A 9,632-nucleotide genomic window follows, 5' to 3' on the forward strand; every position below is an offset into this window, starting at 1 on the left:
AACAGCACATGATGATAAATCCTACATGCAGCCAAAATAATAGAAATGCTGCTAAAACTTCACTGACTGGGCATCCTGACTGTACACCAGAACCCAATGATCAGCACCAGAACCAACCCAGTTAGCACAATTATGTCTGCTTCAAAAGTTTGACCCAACTCAGTCAGTATGGAGTAAAGGTTGGAAGTAATCTGCTTTGAGGCCAGAACACATGATAGAAACACAGACTTTAAACATGCAGTGTGTCCCGATGGACTCATCACCGGGTTCTGGAGAAAAACTCATGTTTTTATCTGAATCTAACCTGTCAGGTAGAGAGTTAATATATCAGTGAGTTTATAGTCATCAGTGCTGCTAAACCTCTTCTTAAAATCCTCACAGCAAGGCCACCAAATCTGATATAAAACACAACAACAACTTTCTGGTTCAGAAAGATGGCTGAGGCACACATCACCATGGCAACCTCTCCTGCACAGCTGACCTGCATCTGATGAGAAGATCAAGATGTGTAAAGCTGGCTTTACTCTGTTTAGCTAGACCAGTTCCCAGAGCGCCACCAGCTGGAGCCAAAGAGGAGGTTAGAAGCATTTAGTAATGACTTGTCCTTCTGATCAACACCCTAAATGTACTTAAGCGTCCCTGCAGCTCACCTCACACCTGACACTGAGGGAGACTGCTCCGTGCACACATGCTCATACGACCCACTCTGGTTCACAGTTAACCTCTAAAGCTCAAAGCTAGTTTTTAAAATTTCCACCTTAAAAAATAAAAGAAGAGCCCAAATGTAGACAGTAACAGGGTTAGGATTAAAAACTGAGAGGCCAAAACGATCAGGGTCTCCTGGAGACTCCTTCTGAGCCCCATCACCAGGCCACGCTGAGCGAATGACAATGATGATGACTGCAGCCGTCAGCCTCTTCATCAAACATGCCACATCATTTAAATAATGGCTCCGGTTCTCTAACATTCACTCTGGTTCCAGTGCAGGGACCTCAAGAGGAGGTTTAATGTGGGTCTGGTGTCTCCTTAATGTGGAATATGCAGAAGTCAATTGGTTTAACAAAGGCTATTGTCTGTAATAGTAAACAGTGATGCAAACCCAGCAGTTAAAGTCATTTACGTCCAGAGCCAGGGCAGCCCAGGCACCCTGATTACTGTTATTAGCTGGAAATCCAGATGTTTGCTCCTGAAAAGACAGCTGTCAGAACGCCCAGCTAACCACACAGTGGGCAGAGCGGCGGGAAGCGTTAGCGTGGCGGCGTTTTGTCTGCTTCCAGGACAGCGTGCAGGTGAGCTGTGCGTCCGTCTCCGTGGATACTACAGAAAACCGTAAAGGATATAAAACAAGCGTGCACCATAGAATTCTCTTTGTGTTTTGAAAAGTGATGCTTTGAATAAATGAGCGAGCATCTGGCCGGAGCTCTGAATCCTGAATCGGTGGCAGCGAAGCGCAGCGCTCACGCAGAGATAATAAAACACATCCTCGGTACTTCGGTTCAATACTTCAAAAGCAGTGAAAGTTTCCTGCGTGGTTCCTTCAAATGGTTGGAAACAGTAATATTCTCTTAATGCAAAACTTTTCAGCCATTCAGTCCATATCTAAGCGGATTTACTTATTGAGTCGAGCCTAAAGCGTGCAGCGGATACTTATTTTATAACAAAGAACATGAAGAGTGGAGAGAAAAAAAACAGAATTAGAATAAGTCTTGGATCAGCAGGACAGTGAGATGCTGCAGCTGAGTGGAACAGGAGGAGTCGTGCTGACACGTGATCAGTCTGCTGAGTCATGCTAAAGTCATACGGGGGGATTAACAGTCAGGTTCTATTCTGACTCTTTATCCTGAGCACATTTTAAACACCTGGAAACTGTCTGACATGTTCCGGTCAGTTCGTCTGCTCGGCACAGACGTGACTTTAACTGCTGTTTGTTTGTCATGTGAGTGCAACGGATAACCGGTTTGGCTCATTGAATCAAGATAATAAAATCTATAGAATAAAATAAAACCAAAACAATTGTAAATTCCCCCTAAATGCATCCATGCATGTGTGTGTCCGTATGTCCAGGAAGCCTGGGAGCAGCAGCGAGTCGGGTCTGCAGGGCGTCTGGTCTGACAGCGCTCGCTGCTGCTTCAACACTCGGACACTTCACCGCACCGACGGCTTTATCTCCCCGGCTGCTGGAGGTGATGCTCTGAATAAATGAACAAGGATTCTTGACGGACCGCTGCATTCATCAGCTGTCCGGTTTGGCACCGGCCACAAAAACCAAACACCTTCTCAATATTTCACCTCCATATTTCAAACACGCTGAAATTTTAATGAGGTCGTTAGACGGTTACAAACAGAGGTGTTGTGCTGCCAGTCTTCCTCTAGTTGTTTGCTTTTGTGTTGTTGAACTGGTGTGTGTGTGTGTGTGTGTGTGGTTTTATCTTACTGCTGCCGTTTCGCAGATCAAAGTTTCATTCGACCAGTAAGGCCTGCGTTTGCCAGTTTATTTCATTCTCTGATTTTGAGGAGGATCTATAAATCAGCAGAGCGTTTCATCTCGGACCAAACTGTACACGAGCACCAAGCCCAGACCCGGGTTCTGAACCAGTCAGCCTCAGTGTTAAAACAACCCTAACATACGGTGGAGGTTCCCCTTGTACGACCAGAACAGCTCCGACCCACTGAGGAATGAAGCCCACAGACCTGTGGAGGTGTCACAGAAGTGTCAGCAGCAGATCCTTTATTCGTGGAAGGTGGACTCTTCGTCTTGTTCCATCACATCCTGGATCTGTGGAATACTTCGTCATGTTCCTCCAACCAGTCCTGAGCAGTGTAACAGGGAGCATCCTCCTGCTCAGAGGAACACAGCCGCCTTGGCGGGCCGCGTGCGGTCGACAGCGATGTTTGGGGGGCAGCACACGTCAAAGTAGGATCCACATGAATGCTGGACTCACGGGTTCCCAGCAGAACGTTGCTCAGAGCATCACACTGCAACTTCTCCCCATACTTCATCCCGCTGACATCCCTTCCCCAGGTATAGATGCACATTTTAAGATTCATCAGACCGGGCCGCCTTCTTTTGCCGCTCCACGGTCCAGTTCTGACCTCCGTCCAGCGCCGGTCTGCAGCAGCGAGCTCTGATGCTCTCAGAGTCCTGATGCCTTTCTATCAGCAGCTCTTCTGTAGGATCAACCTCCACTTCTCAGGTGTATGAGTGAGTCCGTCTCCGGTTCACCATCCTGGAACTGCTTTCGGTCGGTAATGACCACTGGATCCCACGAGAACTGCTGTGCTGGTGCTGTTCTGACCCAGTTGTTTGGCCGTCACAATCTGGTCAAAGTCAAAGTCCCATTTCTCCTGCTTCCAGCACGTCAGCTTCAAACACTGGCAGCTGACTGATGAATCCCACCTCCTGACAGGCGCCAGTGCAACCTAACCATCAGTGTGATCCACTTCTCCTGTCGGTGGGTTTAATATTTCGAGAGCCTGCTTGAATAATTTTAGAATCAGCTTTGGATTAGAGTTAGATTAATGAGCTCAGCATTGGTGAACTGAAGCAGCTGATATTTAATTTTCTGTTAGATTTCTTGAATAAAGTCTTAAATGTGATGTTTTGATGGAACTAGTGATGTAAAAGGCTTCCATTATTTCATAGAGGCTGAAGTTTTCCTGGTCTTTATAGGGTCGGCATTCTGATATTTTTTTGTTGGTTGTACAAATGTTTGATGTTATTTGTGGGATGAAAATAAATCTCTATGCTCCACATGATGTCCTGATAGTAATCAGATTACATGATTAGCTTCTGAAGTATGATGCAGGAGATTAAACTACCTGAGGATACGAAAAGTAGTTAAAATAACTCTTGATGAAACTGAAAGGCTTCGAGCACATCAGCAATAACATTTCAATCATAGTTTAAATGATTAAAAAGTAAATTGTTGTTAAATTATTGCAGCTGCATTTTTTTAGCTTCTTGTTTAATTTGTCAGACCTTATTTTACCTTGTTTATTTTTTAACTTCTATTTTATTTTACTCTTACCTGGTCCTATTTGTCTTTTAAATTGTTCCTCTTAATTGCCTTTTCCATCTTTTTTGTAGTAATTGCCTCGCTGTAGAAAAGTTGGTATATAAATAAGTGCATCTTGCCAGAAATGAGTTCATTCAAGTTAAAATCCAGCCACAACTGAGCCTCGGTGCTGATCCAGCACCAGGCAATGAAAGGTATTTCCTGCTCTCAGAACACCTGATGCCGTCTCTTCGATGAGCTCACGCTCAGATCGGATCGCTGCGTTCAGGATGTTTGGCATCCTGAACTTAGCGCCTGGAGGAGGCTCGCTCACCGCCACGGGCGAGACGGGACGAATCAAACCGGCTGTTACTCACTGAACGCTGCTGCACAGTCGCTGCCCTGTGCTTTAGTGATCCACCTTAAATATTTCATATGTTGGTCAAAGAATAAACGGACGTGTTTCATGCCTCGTGATGGGGGAAACAAGAGGAAGGAAAACAGAAAGAATCGATGAAGACAAAGCGATCTGGGTGTAACTGCACTGTTAGCATGAGACGGAGAGGCAAGAGAGCCGGCATGGAGGCAGCATGTTGAAAGTAGGATTCAGGCAATCAGCAGTATTTATAATTCTAGTCAGCTCCAGTTTCTGTATTAACCATCATATTGACAACCAAATAGTAAAGACATAACCTAGAACTGAATGGATAAACGTCAAGCTTTTGTTTCTGCTTATATCAGCTGATTTTAGTTTTTTTAGTCGGCATCAACATATTTATCCTTCCAGTGTCACTTCTGATCACCAGACTGGCTGCTGCTGTAAAAACTGTCCTAATTTAAGAGCTGTTATGTGTGTAAGTCCACTTATTATTCACACTTGTTGCTGTTTTCATGGTTTCGGTTCCGTCCGAGCGGAGCCTGACCAGCTCTGTTGTCTTTCTAACTGGTGGAGGAGGTGTGCCAGTGAATGCAGAGTATGTTGGAAGGCTGAATAAAACAAAGTTCAGCGCTAGATGAGTATTTAACACGACTCCAGTGCCAGACACTGAGGGTTTGGGTCTTGTCCCAGCTCCGTAATAAATCTGTGATGAATAAAGCTAAGTAATAAATACAGGCTGTTTAAAGGTCCTCTCCTGGCATCGACTGAACACCTAAAAACTCGCCCCTTTCATCAAAGTTATGTATCGAGAAGGTTCGTTTTCCATGAAAGGAATCCCTTCCTGCCCTAAAGTAGCCCAGATGTAGCTCTGTTGCTTCCTCTGGATTGTCCAGATCTATGAGGTCACTTCCTGTTTCTTCACCATCGCTTTCAGCAGCTCGAGCACACCAGCTCCACTATGACTCTGCTCAATGTGAAGCGACTCTACGCGAGATGATGGCTGCTATTCGTTAGCAGCTAACATCTTAGCTCGTGGGGGGAGGGTTCCCCCTTCCAACTCTCAATCTGATTGGATAGAAGCTCTGATGTAAACACGCTGCTGGAAGCATCACAGCCCAGAGACACAATGACATGAAGAGCGCACACTGATGGGAATAAAGTTAAAAGATTAATGGGAACATTTTACAACCTAAGTCAGTGGTTCTGATGAGTTCAGCAGAGCAGGCCTTGCTGGTCCTGGTGGACCACCATTGATATCAACGTCCCATAGATCAAACTTGCTCCTTGGTGTAGGTGAGGGAATTGTGAACCACCCTGTGCACCTTATTTAACCCTCCAGTGCACAAAGATGTCATGAGTTATGATGACATTGGGGTATTGTCTTGTCCCCTGTTCCTTATTTACATCTCACTCATGTGTCAGGTTAGACGTCCTGACCAATGACCTCGTCCTCTCTTTACTCCTAGCTGGTGTTTGTAAGCTAAGCTAGCTACTACTGACTGCTCAAGAGTTACTCCCAACAGTTATTTTGCATTAACTAATGGCTGCATAAAATCTGTCCCACTATGTTTGCTTCTCCTGTTCATCCTGTTTCTCTAAAGGAACTTCTGGTCAGCGCCTGGTTCTGTCCTGTATAAACAGCACTGACTTGGCTTCTGTACTGTTCTGCTTTCATTGTAAACTGTGTCAACTTAGTAAACACTTAATTAGAACAACTGGTGCAGCTCCAGACTGTAATCGGTGGACTTCATCCTTTACAGTCACCTTGACTGCTAACCTTCCCCATATGGTGCCTCTGCTACGTGGTCGTGTGGTCGTGATGAAGTCGTTCACCAAACATCGCTGCCGTTGAAAGTAATTCAAGGTTTTGTTTTTGGTGTGTTGAGCGAGCAGCAGGTTGAGTGTCGCGGCGTTGTGGTGCTCGCTCCCTCACACACACACACACACACACACACACACACACAGTCGTTGTTCTTTTACCTTCAGCATTGTATTCCAGACACGTTCGGTCCGACTCCTCCGTCCTCCCAGTTCATCCATGATGTCTGTCAGCAGAGCCTGCAGCTGTGGAGGTTCACACACACACACACACACACACACACACACACACACACACACACACACACACACACACACACACACACACACACACTGTGTTTCAGAGATGAATAATGCTAGTGTGTNCACACACACACACACACACACACACACACACACACACAGTCAGAGGGCTACAGACAGTTGAGTAATGCCACTGTTCACCCTGTAACCAGGCTCTGTGACAGGAGCACACTGACAAACATACAGTTTACCCCCCGTGCATATTCCACTGATTTGATCGCCCATAACTCTCCCACGCCGCACGCACACGCGCACAAAATCACACAATCGCACACACTTTTACAACTACTTAAAAATCCATTTGCCGGGTGTTATTTTTCATAGGCGGGTGCACTCTGTGCAGCGTGTGCCAGGCTGTCACCGAGCAGAACTCGTTGCCATTCAGACAGGATTTAACGGAGCTGACTCACTGAGTGGCGAGTGCACAGGACATGAATGCAGGCTGCTGATACTTGGCTTCTGCGTGTCCTGATAACACTGTTTTCACTCTGTTGCCCTGCACGGGGAGGGCAAAGGTCAGGGTCATTTCAGAGCCTCTGGGGTTTAAAGACACTTAAACCGGATGGAGACGTGAGGTTTGGTGCTTGAGCTCAACAGGTAAAGGTGTAGTGAGAGGAGGGTTTGGAAGAAGCCTTCAGAACAGAACCATGAAAGGCACGGAGGTCATGCTGCCTGTCGTGTTTATGGATGTCTGGGTGTTTAGAACAAGCATAATGTATAGTGTTTTGCAGGCAGTGTTTTTAAACTGGGTGTTATTATCAGATGGCTCTGTGTGCACCAGCAGGGCCTGGTCCATAGGTCCAGACCCAACCATCTTCAGTTTGACTGATTTATTCAAATAACATGAAGCAACATTGGCTTTAACCTTCTGAAAGGGGGGTGGAGTCCTGTCAGTTTTTGTGCATTGCTTTCTTTGCACCAACCAGTGGAGCAACGTTTAAAGAGCCATAACTTCAGAAATATATATATTTTTTATCATAGTGTTTGCCTTCGACTTGCACCATGCTTTAGATGTTTAAAGCTACTCTTGGTGCCAAACACGGGGGGAAGTACAGGTTTAATGGTTGGTGGAATATCAGAATTGAAAAAAGAAGCACCATCATAAGACAGGGTTGTGGCGTGAAAGATGCATGTTCTGCTTCACACATCGCTCCACAGGTTGGCACGAAGACAACGATGCATGATCCCACCTTCATGGAGAACATTTAACTCAAACAGCTGCAACCTGTGACCAACAATTTTACACATTTTACTAACATTCATATCCACAGAAGAAAAAAATCGAACAAATATGAGATGGTCAGGCATTTAAATCGAGGTGAAATGTCCCAAATGTTAATAAAAAAGCTCCTTTTTAAACGTAATTTAAATCCAGCCTGTTTTACATCCATCCGTTGCAGCATCGGGCCACATCTCTACCAGCTGCTGATCAGGTGTGAAACCATTAGTTTGATGGTCTCTGATGCTAAACAAGCATGTGCAGAAAATAAAGTATAAATCTACAAATAAAACAGTTCATAGACGCCACACGGAGCTTTTATTACACCACACTGGGCTATACATAGCAGACCTAAAGTTAAGGATAATAAATGAAAAAAGTTTAAGGATCTGTCTTCCAGAAGTTTATTGTGAACGTGCGGCATTAACAATTCAGAGAAAATAAGATGCCTAACATTTACATACAGCTGGAAAAATAAATCACAACACTTTCTCTGGGGTATCTGGTCAAATGTTGTGGATGGAGTGTGCTGGAGAAACTCACTCCTCCAGGTCTTTATTCATCACAGTCAGGAAAATTAAACTCCAGGATGCTCGAAACAGGAGAACTAAACAGAAGTTATTTGCTGAAAGTAAAGAACAAGACAATTTTCAAGCAACTCACTTGTACCCTGAATTAAGTCGATCTGAAGTGGGCGTGTAATTAATTGGACGTTGGAATTCAATCAACTTCTCGTCTGTTTGTTTTTCAAGAACTCTTTTTTCATTTTCTTGGTAATATGTTAGGTGCGAAACCTAATTAAGACTTTTTTAAAATTCAAATGTTAATCAAATTAAATGATACAGGTTATAATTAGGATGTGAAAAATGATGAAATAATGCCGATGACGTACGAGGAAACTGGCTGAGACTGGTACAGAATGAAACGCAGAGAAACTGTGATGGAATCTGGCACCACGCCGACACAAAGAGCGAATTATACGTGTGGCGTCTGATGATATCTTGTTCGACATGAATGGTACAGTCGACAATAGGTTCAAAGCAACCTTTAGAGGATGTGAGCTCATTCTGGGCCATGACCATAATGTTCAGGCAACAATGGTGCTTTCAGCTCCTCCATTCATGCCATACTTTGCAATTGTACCCTATTGTGAGCTTAAGTGTATTCAAGGCTGTGAAGCTGGCAAACTCAGTAGTGGAGCGGCAGATTCAGAAAATGCTCAGGTGGGTCATTTGGAGGCACTTGATGACAGCGTTGGAACATTATGGTCTGGAAGACGGTCAATAGCCCGTGACACACCTGTTGCTGCCTTGCATTGCTTCACAAACAGAACATCTCTGCACCGGGAGCCTTTACTGAATGTGGACGCTGCTGATCTTTCACATGCTGCAGGTCAAACGATGTGTGTAATCAGCCTCTTCCTCCAGGTTTTAAATATATGTTTGCTCTGTTTGTAGCTGTTGCCAGAACAGTTCATTTGAGATCATGTTGGAGTAAATTATATCTGTTTACTGCACGTCTTCGACCAACCTGAAGCTACAGAGCAATCTTTACACGTCATTTCTCCAACACCTTTTGCACTCGCACAGCTTCACATCATCACACAGCTTACATGTGCCACAGCAGAGGCCTGTCGGACCTTTATTGTCTTTTTCTGGGCACAACATTTGAATAACTGCTCCTCTGTTCCACTGTTGCTGCACTTCAGTGGTTGTGCTCACGTTACTTTATCACCAACCCAACACAGAGCGAGTCGATCACTTCCTGCAGCATCGTCCACATCCAGTTAACCCTTATTTATGACAGTATTTATTGTCAGAAGCTACGTACAGCAGTGGAATAATCAGATAACCGTAACGCAGTACTTTGGATTTAAGAAAGCGTTGGTCTACCTTCCCAACGCACACCCTGAACGTAT

This window comes from Stegastes partitus, unplaced genomic scaffold (assembly GCF_000690725.1).
Source record: "Stegastes partitus isolate 25-593 unplaced genomic scaffold, Stegastes_partitus-1.0.2 Scaffold153, whole genome shotgun sequence".
Lineage (NCBI taxonomy): Eukaryota > Metazoa > Chordata > Actinopteri > Pomacentridae > Stegastes > Stegastes partitus.